An 18,338-nucleotide genomic window follows, 5' to 3' on the forward strand; every position below is an offset into this window, starting at 1 on the left:
AGTAGGTGACTTTTTTGTATGAGTGTAATATGACTTGGATATTACAAACCATCAATCATGACAAATGCTCCCTAATTCTCCTAGAAATGAGCTACTTCCAATTAATAACAGAGAAGGGTTTAAATAAAATGATTGCATAGCTGGATAGACTGCACAAATGCAAGGTTGTGCATGGCTGTCCAAACATTTATACAATTAAAGTGTACGTAAGTTTCACTTACCTTTACCTATGAAAAGCCCTCAAACCCTCAACAAACCAAGCCCAATGAGTCCCACTCTGTCTTGGTTTCCCTTATCTTTCTGGTGCTTGCCATTCCATCCAGTGCCGCCATTTTCTTTCTTCCAGGTTCTTCCTCACATCACCCAAACTTGCACTGTGCAGGCATGAGATCAGGTGATGAATCTTCCTCCCATTGTAAAAAAAAAAGCGCCAATCCCAATGCGCATGCATAAGACCAAGCACTTTTGTTTTTACAGCCCCTTAATGACGAATACGCTTAAAGAGCAGCCCACAGCCTCCTGGGATATATGACACAAGCCAAGAGGCTTTTTCCCTTCATTCTTTACTTTAACCACAGTTAAACCAAAAATTGAAGTGGAGGGGACCTCTCAAAAAAGTATTTAAAAAAAAAGCACACACAATTTTCCATTTTATAAAAGGGATAGCCATTTTTTTAATATATTGTTACAGTATGTCCGTTTTAAGTTAATGTTCATGTATAGTCAAAACTTTTTGTGTTTTTGTACCTTCCTGTCCTGAATATGCAAGAGGATGTGATACAAAATCCTAACAACTAAAGAAGAAATCCCCTATGGGACAGCTGTCACCAGAGTTGGGGTCCCCATTGGAAGTGTTGACCTCTTGTTACATTAACAACTTTAACCTTTTCCATAATTTTCTGTCTTGATAAGAACAGTCACCAAGCTACATGGTGAATCTAAACAATAGGGGGGGCGAGATAGCAATGTTAGCTAGACAATGGTGCTATGCCTTTCCTGCTCAATCCAAGGCTAAAAGAAATAAATCAGTAGTTTTGGGTATACATACACTTTAAATTCATTATAGTTAATTAGTTTATGGCTGAAAGCATTTCAGGAATACTGTAGATCAGTGTTTGTCAAAGTTTTTAACATGGGGGAACCCTTGAAATTACTTTCATGTCTTAGGTAACTTCTGCTATAATAACTATATCCACAGCTCACAGTACATAGTGTGGTGGTCAGTAGGAAGAATGTCTCTTATATTGCTGGCCATTGGGAAGAATGTCACCCTTACTGATCATTGGTATCACTTAAACTCACCCAAAAGGATTGCCCATTGCACAAAGAAACCCCTAGTAGCCTATAGAGGAACCCTGGTTGGGAAACTTTGCTGTAGATGGTTGATAAGTACAAAAAATATCTACTCCACTTATTATATAAATTATATAATTTGAAACCCACCTGATTCACCTCTTCAGCTCTCATAGGAAGTGGGTGTCTTGTATGTGTTAATCCTTCATGAGTCAGAGTATTTATATTTGATTTTAGCCTTACACAATATTTACACTTATTGTGGTAGAATATAATTAGCTTCCAATTTGGATGTCTATTAACTTGGGTCAATCTGACCCCGATCCACTTTGTGTATATTCCTTTCAATGGCACATCTGGCAACAAAAAAGGTGAAAACAGAAAGTGCATATTCAAGGAAATTGTAGATAAGCAACTTAGAAAACAACAAATCATTAAAACAAAAAAGCAGAAATTACAGACCAGTTTAACCAGTGAATTTATTAATTAAGAAAATATGTATCAGTGATGGCTACTAGATAACAGCAACACCCAACAGATTCAACAGGATGGCTTCTTGATCCTTGTAGTCCCTCCTCACTATAGTTTATATAGTTATACCACCAAAATAGCAGGGAATGCATATAGATTGAAGATAAAATACAATATATAAATAACTAAACCTGTCGCTGCTGAGTGAATAAAAGGAATGGTATAAATCTTTGCTTAGGTTTTTGACCCTAATAAGAAATATTATGTTTTATATACATAGCAAATAAAAGGTTAGCTGCAAATATCAACTAATATTATGACCACCCATCTCCCTATGATAAACTCTATCAGATAATTATCTACAATTATTAGACAAAGTTATAAATTCAGTGTGATAGCTTCAATCTTCTAAAATTATTAAAATAACCAATATGAGAAACAAATACTGTATAGAAACGCTATGTTCTAAATTGTGCTATGACATTTAATTTATGCTCTCTAAGTCTAACATGAAGCAATTCAATCCAACATATATTAAGCCATAGATTCAAACAGCAAAATTCAAATGTGTTGTGGAGAAACTCATAATATGTTGAGTCAGTGCTTCCATTCTAGTTAAGGGCAACATATCAACCCTGGAGCACATTGGGGTAGAGAAGATATTCAGCCAATAATGGCTGATTACTTGGCATTGAATACATAGGACCAAATTTATCAAAGCTTTCAAGGACTGGAGATGATCAACTGGAATAGAATTGGTCCAGGAATGAAAAGATTAGCCAAATAGCAATTGGAAGAAGGAAGAGAGAAGAACAGCTCTTTGTGGCTTTGTGGTAGTTTATATATTATTCATGATTAACATCCTAATTTAAACATAGCCCAACTAGATTATAAATCCATTCATAAAGTGTCACAGGTAGTCAAAAACATAAAATCCTATTTTGCTCCAGGTAATCTCCAGAAAGAAGCCAGCAATGGCAGTGCACCCAATTATGTTATACCAGGTTTATTTTTTTCTTGAGCAAATACTTTTGCCGTTAATAATGGTCTCTGATATTTTAAAAACAAGGGCATACTACCTTTTTCAAATGTCTTAAAGTGAACCTGACCTTTGTCCAGACAGGGCAAAAAATCATTCACTATAATGGCAGCTCTAGCAGCTCCCCTACTGCTGTATTTGACTGCTGATAGTAAAAGGAAGCAACTCATTTATTATTATTTTTATTACTAAGTATTTATTAAGTATTTGATTCGATATAGCGCCAATATATTACTCAGAGCTGTACATTAAATACTTACATAAGACTGTAGCCATGGGACAATATTGGGTAACTGGGTGGCCATTTGCCAATTACTGCCAGTTAGAGGAAGAGGAGTGAGTCACATATTTTCCCATGCCCATATGAACTTAGATAACAATAAAATTTCTGATTTAATGCCTTCAATGCTGCAACAGGTATCAAGAAAAAAAGTAATAGTATTGCATATGTTTTACAATTTATAAATCACATCTACACCTATGTAAATAAAATGAGAAGTGAAGGAAATGTTTGTTTTCCAAATCAGGATAGTGGCCTAGGGTGGGACTGAAATCCTGCACTATATTACTGTCTATTCTTTGTTTATTGAATGTGTGATTGGAGAACAAAACACAGATAATACAGTGAAGCATGGAATAAAGCTATTTCGTTTATTGAATGTTATAAGGACAAAGCAGGAATAAGGGAAACAGCAGTTAAATGATCACATTTGCACATTCTTTAGAGCGTAAAGATAGAACCTTAAGCCAGGACGTCACTAAGCAAAATGACTCCATAAAATTATTTTGACAATAAAGAATGCAGTAAAGCTGAATGAAGCAATAACATATTTTGGAGTGTTAGCACCGTCCACTACGGACATAATGAACAGGTGCTCCGGAACTGCAGGTTACACATATGATAGAATTTACAGTACGTGCACTATATTTGCAAGTGGTTGTCTGTCTGCATTCGGTCAGAGTAAAGGCTTTTGAGCTGCTCTTATTCCTTCCGTTAGCGACACCACGGCAGATTTCCTTGACTGGTCCAGTGGTTGAATGGATGAAAGTATTAAACGACTTGCACTGTCCGTTCACAATAAATATATCGGTATTCATGATTCGGTTGCAGTCAAAACCAGCGGCACTCTCTGTAGTGACATGTTTTTCTCGAAAGTTTTCCCATGTCTTTACACCTCTGCATGGGGGAAGGTTGAAAAGAACTCCACAGATCAACAGAAATGTGGCCACTGAAAATATCTTGCCAAACATTGTCTAAAAATACAAAAGCACAAGGAAAATATTAAACTTCCATAACAAATGATGACATTCTTTAAAACACTAACTTGTATTGATCCTCCCCACCTGAGGCTTCTACAGCAGTAAGCAAAATATAACCAAATACCTCCCGGAGCTAGTCCAGTTGTGTTGTAGATCCCATCACCATTTGCACTACAATAAGGTCTACCCCATTTTTTTTTTTCAATGCAAGCAGAGGTGCTACCGTAGGTTGATCCTCTTCGTTTTGAATCCTGGACCCGATCCATTTCAGGTGTGCTGGATCACCCAGCTTCACTGATGAAAGTGTATCTGCTCCAGCCTTGGAGAGCTTTAATAATTCAGGCCCATAGTATCAAATTGATGATAACAGTGGGAAGAAGAAGACATTCCCCCTCCCTCCTCTGGTAGGCATCACTTGACATACCCCTTCAGGCTCAACCTGCTCGAGGTGTCATGAAGAGTCTCTCCCATCCTTACATACCCTTTTTTTAAGTGTCAGTGGAATAAAAAATTCCTTCCCTCAATGATGTCAATGAGGTGAAGACTTGCATTGCTATTGGTGTTGGTTCCAATGGGAAGAAAAGTGCCCCACTTAGTGGTGTGAGTAGGATAAGAATGTCCACATGTTGGTGTCATTCAGATGTAGAATACCCCCCACTCGGGAGTAAGTATAATGACAAAAGCCCACCGCAGGGGTGGGCTGAAGAATACCCTAGCATTGATTTTCAGTTGTTTCTTATACCTTTTGTCCTGCACCTCTTCCTATGGACCTACAGTATGCTAACAGTGTTATGTAAAGTGTTCTCCTGCCCAACTATACCTGTATAGTGTACTACCATAAGGTAATAGACACGTGAACTATGCAGGTACCATTGGGTAGGACCATCTGCCTCTGCTTGAATTGATATAGTGTTTAAAAATAAATATGTTAGTGTAAATTATCCATTTATTCTATATTTGTCCTGTTAAAAATGGCACCAAATGGTCTAAATATAAAGCAGTGAATCTTATATTCAACACATTTTCTGAACCTGAGCTCACATAGCCCACTCAACACACATTCTCTAGTGGAGAATAATTTGTGCTTCTCAGGTCATAACGCCAATGATCTTGGCTATCCATAAGAGTGATATTCTTACAACCGGCCAGCAATGCAAGAGGCCTTCCTGCTATTGACCACCATGCCATTATACTGTGAGTTAAAATAAATAGTAATTATAGTGGGGGTTTCCCTGAAAACTTTAAGGTATTTCAATGGTTTCCCTGTGTCAAAAAAGTTAAAAAAAAGCTGCCTTAGAAATTTTGTTCTGTTAGCATTACAAAGTTATTCACAATTCAATTGAGACATTTTTTTGATTGTGCTGCATTTTAAATGCATATTTAAAAAAAAATGAATTAAAGCAAAATAGGTTCAAATATTATTTGTAATAAACATATAAATATGCTAAAAAAATCACCAGAAAAATATTAGCTAAGGGTAGAGTTATTAGGACTAATTAAGATAAACAAAGGCCTAATAAATGGATAAAAAAAATGTATGCAATGTATTTAAAAAAACTTTTTCCACTTTCCACTATAAGAATACTTGATCAGGCAGGTCATTATTGCAGAAAGGTGGAGGGGATATCCCTTATGCAATAATATCTTCTACCTGCCTTATCGCTCCAGGCAATAAAGCTGAGCTGTGCATGCTAGGTGTCCGCTTTGTTTGCCAATATACCCGGCATTCCTGGCCTTCTCTGTGTGCCGGGAATTAATAACTGGATTTTTGTAATCCTGGCCCAGCACAAAAAGACGTCTGAGGACCACAAGGAGGAAGGTAAGAAAGAAGTAGATAGCGGTGCCCAGTGAGGGATCGGGGACAGGTGCGTAAAGTTGTGTTTAATTCCTCTTTAATTAAACAGTGGATACAAATGTAATACATATGTTACTCTGTATATTTCTATCTCCCATTTGAGTAGGGAAAATGAGGTCACTGCCATTTGAAACTCATGAACCTGGAAGATTCTCCACCTGAGAACATTGCTGAATAGTGGATTCACTTATTTTAAAAATAGACCCCTATGCCAGTAGCAGATCTGCTGTAATCATACCCTCACTGCTATTCCTGACACTTATTTTGAGAGCAAGGCATTGCATGCAAGTGTAAAGAGCAGACACATACTTTTAGCTTATCCAGCAGCCACTGGGGTGTCTAGAGAGCTAAGCTTTCCAAAATTAAAAGATCTGAATCAGGAGTATCACTAGCATGGAGGAGTTTGATATAGAAAGACATGCTAATGATTTGAACATCTCTTACAGGGGCTGTTTCTGTACTGCAAGAAGACAGGGAGTGTGCTCCTGGCTGTGAGCTACATCAACAACATAGGTAGCAGGCCCGGCCATTTTTGCTCACCCCGTGTTGAAGTGGCTATGTCGTCTTTTTACCCCCTAGCTAGACCCTGCTTGGTTGGTAAGAATAATGAATGCTTTACCTAAAATGTGGGGACATGCTTTCTGAGCTTGTGGAACTATGAAGTTGGGTGCTCATATTCAATCTGTACAATGGCTGTGCTGGACTGGAGTATTATATCCTAACGTAGTGAGAATTTAAAAAGTACTGTACATTAATGGTGGGCACACATTGCAGGCTTTATGCAAGCTACATTTTTGAACTGGTTATTCCAGTGCTCTTGTAGCTGATAATAACTTTAATAAAACAGAATTACTGCTGTAAACTGGTAATAAATAGATATATATAGGTAGATATATCTGCTTCTATCCTTCCTCGGCTGAATGGGCAGGATGTTGTGACTTACATTCTGCAGTGTGGAGCAACACTTTGTAAACATGTATTTCATGTGCTAAATATTGCATTAGTCTAATACCACTTGGTATTACAAATCAGTAAAACAGTTTCATCATAAATAATGCTTCCCCCCTTTCCCCCATAGAAGGGAGATGTTTCCAATTAATAGCAAGAAAACATCCCAGCGCCTGCTTGGTCCACATCTAATAAATTCTGTACATAGGTAATAGCTGTCCTGTAAGTTAATGCATGTCTGTCTAAACTTTTGTAGACAAAAGATGAAGTCACCAGCTCTCCAAAATACCGAATTCTGGTTTTATTGTGAAAACAGTGTCACGACATATTTGAAAGCCAACGTGGGTCTGGTTTTAAAAATTGCAGGTGGACCCCATGTCATAGGGGTGGATGAAAAATAAAACACAATAAAAAATAATATCTGCACATAACAGGTATGTCTGGTAAGAAATAAAATCTACCTAATCCCACCACCTGCAGCTGCCATTTGTACCTCGCTGACTTATGCAGCTGGCTTTCTATTGTACCTGACTCCCTTTAGTACCTGGCTCTCAAATGTACCTCTCCCTTGAACTCCCTTGAACACCTGGCTGAATTTCCTACCTGGCTGTTTTTAACACCTGGCTCCCTATCTTTCCCCAAGCTTTTACAGTATGTTCGTAAGATCCCCTTTGATCCAGTTTACTACATTGATCCTTGGGGTTTGAGGCACAGATACCAGGCCTCCAAGGTTGCCTGGCAAAGACTAAGTGATCAATGCCAATCCTTATTGTTGCAGCTCCTACAAAACACTTGCTCATAAAAAGTTTGCTGCACTTTCAGAAAAACGTCTACTCTTTTCATTTTAGGACTTCAGAGCTACTGGGGATAAAACAAATATTTTGTAAGCCAAACAAGGACAAACATAACATTAATTGATATGTAGAACACATCATGTTATTGTTTGATTTCTTTGTTACAGTTATAGTTGCATTTTCTAGTAAGCAAGTATAGCATTGGACATGCTGAAAACAGCTTGATGATCAAACTGGTAACTAGGTATTAGAAAAATGTTTGTCTAGATGAAAATACAAAAGTTTGCAGAATACATAGAAAGCCTGCATAGAACATCCAGATATCCAAGAGAGTAACTGCAGCCATACCAGACCATGACATTTTTGTAAATAAGTAAGAAAATGTAGGAAGGCAATATAGTAAAAAATACAAATTCTGGACCAATTCTAGAAACTGTAGACCACATTTAACCACCACTTTCAGTAACGTGGAGAAAGTATATCAATGATGACTACTAGATGGCAGCAGCACCCAACAGAGGCAACATAGTGACTGGACTATAAGGCTATTTGATATCCGTAGTCCTTCCTCGCCGCAAGCTGTACATTGTATAGGGCTGCAGTGAATGCCTATAGGTTGGAACCAACAAAATGATTGAAATTCAATAAATAAATAACTAAATCTAATGTTTCTTATAAAGTGAGTATTGGAAGGGGGATAAAAGTTTGCTTGGAGATGAGCTTTAATTTTGCCATGATAAGAAACAATATGTATAACACTGCAAATATATAAATTTATATATAATAATATAATTTTATATATTTATATAATTTTAATTAAATAAAAGGTTAGGTGCAAAAATCAACTATTGGTATCAGCACTCTTCTCCCCATTAGCTATTAGTATGAGCACCCTTCTTACCATCAGCTGTTAGTATGAGCACCCTTCTCTCCATCAGTTATTAGTATGAGCACCCTTCTCTCCATCAGTTATCCTTCTCCCCATCAGCTATTAGTATGAGCACCCCTCTCCCCATCAGCTATTAGTATGAGCACCCTTCTCCCCATCAGCTATTAGTATGAGCACCCTTCTTCCCATCAGATATTGGTATGAGCACTCCTCTCCCCGTCAGCTATTAGTATGAGCACCCCTCTCCCCATCAGTTATTAGTATGAGCACCCTTCTCCCCATCAGCTTTTAGTATGACCACCCTTCTCCCCATCAGCTATTAGTATGAGCCCCCTTCTCCCCATCAGCTATTAGTATGAGCACCCACCATCTCCCCATGATAAACTCTATGGGATAAATATCTAGAGCAAATAGAAAAAAGGTTCATCCAGTGGAAAGTTTATTGGACCTTTATCCTTCATATAAATGTCAGAGCTTTCTTCTAAATGGAAAACTAAAATACCCCTAAGACAAAATAATACAATATATAGATGCTATGTTCTAAAATGTGTTATGAGTTTTTTGTGCTCTAAGTCCAACATAGACCAATGAAATCCTACATATATTAAACCATATGTACAACTAAGAGTATAAATCAAATGTGTTGTGGTACAACTCATAATATGATGAGTCAGTGTCTCTGTTAAGGACAACATATCACATTGCACTTATGGATAGCATATCAACATATGCACTTTTGGATGTACAACCATTGAGGGTGTGCCTTGCTACATTGTGCTGAATATATAATCCAAGCATACCCATAGGATACTCTGTACACAGTCATTTGGCCTGATTTATTAAAGCTCTCCAAGGCTAAAGAGGATACACTTTCAGCAGCGAAGCTGGGTGATCTGGCAAACCTGGAATGGATATGGTCCGGTATTGAAAAGATTTGCTAACAAATAGCAAAAGAAATACATTCCAGGTTTGCTGTATTACCAAGCTTCACTGATGAAAGTGTATCTTCCCCAGCGCTGGAGAGCTTTAACAAATCAGCACCATTGCACCAACAGAATTTCCAATAATTGTTCTGATATGCTATTACTGTCTTTTTTGATATTTTCATGCTGACACAAGAATAGCCCTATCTCTCTTTCTTATACTTTGTTCTGGGGTGGAATTCCTGGCTATTTCTTCCTTGATATCCCACCCAGGCAGAGCCAGATTTGCACTTTTTTCTTCCCTTAGGCCGGCTTTTTTTTTGCGCCCCACCACTGCTTTGACAGCAGGATCTTGAATGTATTTGAAAAAATAATTGCCCATATAACAGGACAGTATGATTTAGGACGTGTAAAGTAGAAGAGCATACAATCTATTAGGGTATATGGAATAATACAGAAGGTGGAAGAGCTTACAATCTATTAGGGTAAAGGAGAGGATACAGATGGAGGGAAAGACTTACTATTTCTCTCAGACCCTTCCTCCCCCCAACTTCTACCCAATTTTCCATGCTTTGTAGTATTCCTTACCTTGCTTAGTAAGATGCCTTGCAATATCCCTGGTTCTTCTGCTGGGGGCTTTGATCCAGCGCCGTTCATATACCTGTCCTCATTAGCTGATGTCACTCCTTTTTAGGAGAACCCCACCACTGGGCAGCCTATAGGAAGTGTCCATGCCATGCAAGGCAGTAAGGAAATACCCCTGCAGAATGTAAACAGAGAAATAGAGAAGGCATGGTATCGGAACATAATATGACCCCAGCTTTAGGTAAATAAAAAGGGCACAGTGGTCAGTTAAAGGAGTTGGGTTGGAGAGAAGTATGGGAGGGGTATGAAAAGTATCCTGGAGATCAGATTTAAAGTATAAGGAGGATAGAAAAGGTAGAAGACCTTCCAACCTATTACAAGATATAGAAGGTAGAAGAGCTATCCGACGTTAAGTCTAAATAATAAGCAGGATTACCTACCCCTCTTTACCATAATATTAACTTTTTTTAAAACTTTTTATAAATTGAGTGTGATAGCTTCAGTCTCCCGAATTAGAAAATGATTAGGATTACCATTATAACAATAGAGAAATGTTTATAGGCTACAGGTTCCAAATTGTGTGATGACATTTTATTTTTGCTCCACACGGCATGAACATGAAGCAATCAAATCTTACATATATTAAGCCATGGGTACAACTACGAGCCTAAACCAAATGTGTTGTGAAATAATATGATGAGTCCGCGTCTCTGTTCAGTATATCCCATTGCACTTAAGGATATCACATCAACATATGTACTTTAGGATGTGGAAACATTGATGGTAAGCCTTACTACATTGCTCTGAGTATACTCTGTCATTGTACCAACAACATCCCATATTTACTGTGCCAAGCAATTACAGGTTTATTTTTTTACTCAATAATATGAGAGATTTAGGTACTTTTTACTAAGTATATTTTTTGCAGATAGATGTGTTGCTGCATCTCTAATTTACTTTGATCTGAGGTGGGAGCCCTGGCTGTGCCTTCATTAATACCCCAACTAGGCTGGGCCAGATTTGCACTTTTTTCTTTCCAAGACTGAATAATGTCTAATGTCCCCTACCACCAATTGCCCATATACCAGGATATTATAGTATGATTTAAGATGAATAAGGTAGAAGGGCATACAATCTATTATGGTATCAGGGAGGATACAGAAAGTAGAAGAGCGTGCAATCTATTAGGGTATAGGGGGATAGATATCGAAGGTTGAGGAGCTTACAATCTATTAGATATAAGGGAGGATACAGAAGGTAGAAAAGCTTACTATCAATTATGTATAAGGGAAAGGGATATACTCTCGATTCAACACCCCCCCCCCCCCCACACTTTTAGTCTGCATGATTTTTAGCATTCCTTACGTAGTTGAACAAGATACCTTAATCCACTGTTCAAGATCGCTAATAGCATCAGTTCTTCTACAGAGCACTTCGAATTCAGCTCTGTTCATATCCTGTCCTCTTTAGCTCATGTCACTTGTTTATTAGAGTTGGTATGTAACCCCACCACTGGTAAGTCTATAGGAAGCATCCCTGCCATGCAAGGCAGTAATGTAGATTGAGAAAGAGAGAAGGCATTGTATTGGCTTGGGCCAATACCAGAACCTATATTTTGGATCAATGCCATGGGCTGCAGGAGTTATCTAAATCCCATAAAAATTTAATATAAAATATTGCATGACTTTTCTAAACTAGAAGGAACCGGAAAGTAAAAGAGGAGGGCATGCTTGTATTTCAAATCATGAAAACATGCCTAGAGGAACCATGCCACTCCTTCAGTAGGCTCCATAGATACATAGGAGAAGTGAGCATGGCCACCCTATGACAGAAAATTTGCTATTCTTCAGAATTAGCAGGTGACAATAAAAGAAAAAAGCCTGAAAAAGGAAACAAATGCAGCCACTATAAGTAAGGACTGAAATGGTATTAGATTTTTGGGTTTTAAACACTGAAATTATAAGAACTCTTCTAAAATGAATAGCCTTTTTTTTAAAATGTGCTTGGGGTATCAAAACACAAATAACACAGTCTAAAAATAATTGAGAAAAGCTTTTTTATTGCACAGAATAATATACGAGGACAAAGTTGTTAAACAGCAGTTATACTGGTTCTCTTTATGAGCTGATGGCTGCTTAGAGATTTAAAGTGAGGTTGTCACTAAGCAAAATGATTTATATTAATCTAATGACAACATAGTATACAGTGAAGCAGAATGAAATAATAACACCTTTGGAGTATTACAGTTTTCTTTATGGACACTTTCCTTTACGGACAAAATGAACAGGCAATCTATTACTGCAGGTTACACATATGACAGAATTAGACGTACGCCCATTATATTTGCACCCAGTTTTCTCTTTTGTGCATTCGGTCAGTGGAAAGGCTTTTGAGCTGCTCTTATCCTGTGTGCCGCTGCCACCATGGCAGATTTCCTTGACTGGTCCAGTGGTTGAATGGATGAAGGTATTGAAGGCCTTGCATTTCCCGTCCACAATAAATATAACAGAATTCATGGCTCGGGTGCAGTTTAAATCAGTGGAACTCGCAGTAGTGATATGCTTTTCTTTAAAGCTGTCCCAGTCCTTTCTACCATTGCATGGTGGGAGACTGAAAAGAACTCCAAAGATCATCACAAATGTGGCCACTGAAAATACTTTGCCAAACATGGTCTGAAAAATACAAAAACACAAATAAATAATATTTCACATTTATATAAAAGCACTAAACAATATCGATTCATCCCTACACCAGGCTTCTACAGCAAATACCTCTGTGCCTGGGGAGTGCACAATGTGGTCTATGCCAATTTGATTTTTCAATGCATGAAGAGGTGCTAACACAGGATGAACTTTAATAGTGTGATAATGAATTCACCCCAAAGAATGATGCAGAGAAAAAATGATTAGGGCTGATTGATTGATTGATTGATTGATAGGTATGGCTCGTATGTAACTTACTTATGTGCAGGTCTCAGAAAGTTTATGACATATTGCTTAATTGTTGGTATCAGTAAATAGGAAAATATCAGTGGATAGAAAAAGAAAACCCACCACCCCAGATGATATTAGTGGGAGTGCCTCCCTCTGGTTTGTATCGGTGGGATAAAGAATTCCCTGCTTACTCATGTCAGAGGTATAAAGCATTCTCCACTCTACTGGTGTCAATGGAAATACATTGCCCCCATGTTATTGTCAGATGAATGAAGAATGCCTTCCCTTAATGGTGAGATAAAGGATGCCATACTGGTCCATGTTGGTTGGTGTCTGTGGGATAAGGAATACCCCTCTTGCTCATGTCAGAGGTATAAAGCATTCTCTCATATACTGGTGATGTAATGAAGATACCAAATTGGTTGGTGTGGAATGGAGTGAGGAAGAATACCCCCATTGTTGTGATACAATGTAGAGTACTCCATAAATGTTGCAAAGCTGCAGAAAGTATAATACAAAGACCAAAGAATTGCTAAATAACCTGACAGGGTCACATTAAAAAAAATTTGTCTTGGAAGAAGTATATAGTCTGCCATTGCTGATCTCACCTTCTGGAAATACTAGTTGCATGACTGTCTCGATCTGTATTTCTTTATTATGAAGGAACCCTTGAAATAACTTTCAGGTCTTCAGGAAACCCCTGTTATAATAACTATATCCCCAGCTCACGGTACATTAGTGGGGTGGTCAATGCCTCTTACATTACTGGCTAGGAGGAAGAATGCCAGCCTTACAGGTAGCCAAAAAGATTACCTAAACTGACCTGTTCATTACTCAACGAACCCCTAGCTAAGAAACACTGATCGAGTTGATTCCTTGACCATTTTTCTTTTGTACTAGGTTTATTTTTTTCAGTAGGGACAATTAATGTTATTGTTGCAGCTGTTTCTGTGCTATTTTAAAAGTGGGATATATTGCATTTTTCAGTCCTTATTGTTAAAGTGACCCATTGCTTCGCCTGTGCAGGGCAAAGCAGGTTGGATTTATTGGCAGTCCCACCAGCTAAACATACCTGTCCTGTCTCGCTCTTCAGGATTTGAGAGTAGGAAGAGAGGAAGCAACTTGCTTATATAAGGTTGTACATATATGACAGATTGTTTGGCCATTTCCCAAGCTTTGCCAGTTGGAGGAAGGAGATTGACCCACATATTTTTCTCATATCCATGTAAGGTCAAAACAGATCATAAATTATATTTCAACAGTTCTAAACCCAAGAAAAAAAAGTGCGTGTTATATGCTTTTGTATTACAAATCCAGAGAATGGTTTCAATGAGACACAACGGAGGAGTGAACGTAGCAATCCAAGTGTGTTATATGCAGGATTAGCAGGTGGCATTAAAGCAGAAAAGTCTGATAGAAAAGATTTGTTAATAATTCAATATATTACATGTTTTTGGTTTTTAGGATTAGATGCACGTAAATATTAGAAACTCATTATTGAAAAAATATCACCAGTGTGCTGGGGGTTTTAAAATATGGATAAATGAGAACACCAAGGTAATGCAAAAAGTCAAGCTACTTTATTGCACAGAATGTAATATAGGAGCAAAGCTGGTAAATAAGGCAAAACAGTGGTTATACAGATTCTCTTGAGCTCATGACAGATTTTGTAGATCTCAGAGATAGAGGTTAAAAAATCAGGTTGTAACAAAGCAAAATCACTCCATAATAATGTAATTACAAAACACAGGATGCAGTAAAGCAGAAAGAAATCATAAACTCTTGGGAGTGTTAACATTTTCCTTTATGGATAAAATGAACAGGCGCTCCAGCTCTGCAGGTTACACATATGGTAGATTTATCAGTACGGTTTTTATATTTGTCGCTTTTTTTCTCTTTTCTGCATTCAGTAAGTGTAAAGTCCCTTGAACTGGTCATATTCTTTCCTCTGGAGACACCACGGCAGATTTTCTTGACTTCTTTAGCATCTGAATGGATGAAGGTATTAACAGGCTTGGGTGGAGATTTAGGAAAACATTCAGCCTCCATAGCTTGGGTGCAGTTAAAACTGGTGATGGCTTCATTAGTAACATGTTTTTGTACAAAGTTACTCCAGGGTGTTCTGGACTGAGAGAGTACAGTGCAGTTGACACTAATGGGACTGCCTGTAGTGACATTAAAACTGTCCCAGTCCTTTATACCTCTGCATGGGGTTAAGCTGAAAAGAACTCTGCAGATCAGCAGAAATGTGGTCACTGAGAATACCTTGTCAAACATGGTCTAAAAGAAACAAAAATCACAAGCAAAGTAATTCACATTAATTTACGGGTATTGATCCATACACACATATTGTGCATACACCTCCCCACACCAGGCTTCTGTATCAGTAAACTAAATATAATCAATAACCTGTGTGGGTGGTGTGTACTAGTCTGGGTTCCTGGTGGATTCCTTTATTGTACAGCCACCACAATGTGGTCTAGCCCATTTCTATTTTTTAATGCAAGAAGAGGTGTTAGCATAGGCTGATGATGAAGTGCTAATGATGCGGACCACATAAAATACTGTAGATCAGGGGTGTCAAACTCAAAATCCGAAATGTAAAACACATGCTAACTCGCGGGCTGAACTTTTTATTAAGATATATAGTGCTAGTATATAAGTATAAATCCTTCCCGACCCTGAGACATCATATCACACGCCATCTTCCTGAAGCATGAACATATATTTGCTTTCCCACCTTTCAATAAATTGTCTCCCTCCTGCATCAACTTTTCTCTTGTTGGACATTTTGGGAGTGATTGCTTTTTTGTTCCTAGCAGCTTTTCCTGAGGTAAGTGTACCTGGAGGCCGGTGTCTCGGAGTCTGGAAACATTGCAAATGTATCATCCCACTGAGATTCCGTTCCTGGAGCAGCATACGACTGGCAGCAGGATTGGACATTTGGCACAGTTGTGCTTAGTGCTAGCTTTCTGGGACTAGGTCTTCCTGCCTGCAAATGTCAGGTGCTTGGATGTGGCACAGGCACTGCGTGCCACATAAAGCGGCCAGATAGGCCGAAAACGGCCCACGGGCCATGTGTTTGACACCTGTACTATAGAGAAAAATATAGTGTTTAAAGTGTACCAAAACTTAGAAATTCCACTTTACATAAAAGGGTAGACAACCCTTTTATGTAACGTAATCCCGGGAGGCTCTTGGGTGCTCCTTCTGCGCTTGCCCGAGCATCTTGGGCATGCGCAGAAGGAGCCTTTTCACGCAAACAGAAAAATTTGTCAATGTCATGCATGCGCAGTGAGATCAGCTTTTTTTTTTTTTCATCCTATGTCACCCAATCATGCGTCTGGGTCAGATGACGTAGGATGAATAGGATGAAGAACCAGGGGGAAGAGCAGAAGATGGTGGCGCCAATGTCGGGACCAGATGCAGGACACCCCCTGATGGATCCGACTGCCCTGCCTTTTTTTTTTGCCGTTTTCAGTTTAATCATCTTTAATTGTTGGTATCAGTGGGAAGAAAAATATCAGAAGATTGAAAAACAAATACCCACTACAACCCCCCTACCCCAGATGGTATCAGAGAATGTGTCCCCTGGAGTATAAAAAGTCCTCCCCATTATTGGTGTCAACAGCAATAGAGTACCCCCTTGTTAGTGTCAGTGGAATAAAGAATACCATCCCTTAATGCTATCAATGGGTTGAAGAATGCCATATTGGTTGTCGTCAGTGGAAAGAAAAAATGCTCCACTTGTTGGTGTCAGTAGAATGAAAGATTCCCCCCCAGTTCACGTCAGTATGCTGAAGAGTGTCCCCTTGTTGGTGTCATAGGGATGAAGAATGCCATTCTGGTTGAGTTCAGTGGCTTGTTGGTCAGTGATATACAATGATGTATGCCCCTAAATGTTGGAACTCACCACTGAGAATTGCTAAAAGACCCAACTAAAGGAAACCTGTCATAAGAATAATATGTAGTCTGCCATTGCTGACCTCCCCTTCTGAAAATGCTAAATGACTTTTCCATTACCTAATTAATTTGCCTATGTGCTCATTGACTCAATACCCAAGGTGTACCTGTGCTTCCCCATTTGCAGAGCAAAGAAACTGATTCATCGTAATGGGATCCCCACCAGCTAAACATACCTTTCCTTTTGTCTTTCTCTTCAGGGTCTGAGTGCTGAAAATGAAGAGAGGAAGCCACCCGCTTATATAAGGCTGTACTCATGAGACAGCACTGGGTGCCTGAGTGGCAATTTGCCAAGTCCTGCCAGTTAGAGGAAAAAAAGTGAGTCACTTACTTCCCGGCACCAATATGAAGTCAACCCAGAACATAAATTCTGATTCAGCAGTTATCCAAACTCAGGAAAAAATGTAATATTTTGCAGCTTGCATGTGATGGATTCATGCATTCCTTTTTAGGTACATTTTCTGACAAATCTCCCCTACCTCAATGTAAAGGAATGAAAATAGGAGGACATAATTATTTTTTAAATCAGAAGATCAGTTTATGGTGAACGTCAAGATATTCAGCCTTCAGTGTTATGAATGTACTATTTTGGAATGATTATCCTACTTACCGCTGCCTCTGATTACTTAAGAGCTTAATGGTGTTTTAAATTGCTCCTTGGACATTTCTAATCCTCACATAGCTTGAAACCCAGAGGTCTCCCCAGACCACAGCCATTGGTCCTGCCATAGTTGTGGAAATGGAAACACCCTGTCTCCCCCCATTATTCCCATTCCTCTGCTAGTTTTGGCTCCCCCTCACATACAGATATGGTCTTTGGTAATAACACAATGTTCCTACCTATATGTTCCCCTGTGTCTTGATATCCAGCAGTGGAGGTTGTCTTCAGGCTAGATTGTCTAGCCTAGGGTGGAGGACATTGGCCCTTAATTTATAAAGCCCTCCAAGGCTAGAGAAGATACACTTTCATCAGTGAAGCTGGGTGATCCAGGAAACCTGAAATGGATCTAGTCCAGAATTAAAAAAATTTGCTAACAAATAGCAAATGACTTGCTATATAAATGAGGAAATCCATTCCAGGTTTGCTGGATCACCCAGCTTCACTAATGAAAGCATATCCTCTTCAGCCTTGGAGAGCTTTAATAAATCAGGCCCATTGTCTCCTCAGTGTTGGGAAACAAACTCTGGATTCATACCTCCGATACCCCTTTGGACACCTTCAAGGCAAAAGCTAGAGGGGAATATTATTCTGCCAATAAAGTATATAGGAAGGAGAATAACTTATTGTTCTTTCTGAACTCACACAACAGGAAGCTTCATTTGTGGAGCATAATACTAACGAACAGATTTCTGAATCCCTACAACAGCATCAAAGTAATCTGGTT

The 18,338-nt window shown here is 38.7% G+C and overlaps 3 long non-coding RNA genes across 3 annotated transcripts; all 3 read right to left on the reverse strand.

The window, feature by feature from the left end:
• Nucleotides 1–3,435: 3,435 nt before the first annotated feature.
• LOC140343311 (uncharacterized) lies at nt 3,436–10,171 on the reverse strand. The gene is made up of 2 exons (XR_011923294.1): nt 10,061–10,171; nt 3,436–4,057 (listed from the first exon to the last, which is right to left on the reverse strand). It is a non-coding gene; the product is annotated as an uncharacterized lncRNA (long non-coding RNA).
• A 1,925-nt stretch (nt 10,172–12,096) lies between these two features.
• On the reverse strand, nt 12,097–14,237 carry LOC140343167 (uncharacterized). Its single transcript, XR_011923269.1, has 2 exons — nt 14,063–14,237; nt 12,097–12,729 (listed from the first exon to the last, which is right to left on the reverse strand). It is a non-coding gene; the product is annotated as an uncharacterized lncRNA (long non-coding RNA).
• Nucleotides 14,238–14,548: 311 nt separating this feature from the next.
• LOC140343312 (uncharacterized) lies at nt 14,549–17,230 on the reverse strand. Its single transcript, XR_011923295.1, has 2 exons — nt 17,130–17,230; nt 14,549–15,270 (listed from the first exon to the last, which is right to left on the reverse strand). It is a non-coding gene; the product is annotated as an uncharacterized lncRNA (long non-coding RNA).
• Between the last annotated feature and the right edge of the window lie 1,108 nt (nt 17,231–18,338).

This window comes from Pyxicephalus adspersus, chromosome Z (genome assembly GCF_032062135.1).
Source record: "Pyxicephalus adspersus chromosome Z, UCB_Pads_2.0, whole genome shotgun sequence".
In the NCBI taxonomy this organism is placed as follows: Eukaryota; Metazoa; Chordata; class Amphibia; order Anura; family Pyxicephalidae; genus Pyxicephalus; species Pyxicephalus adspersus.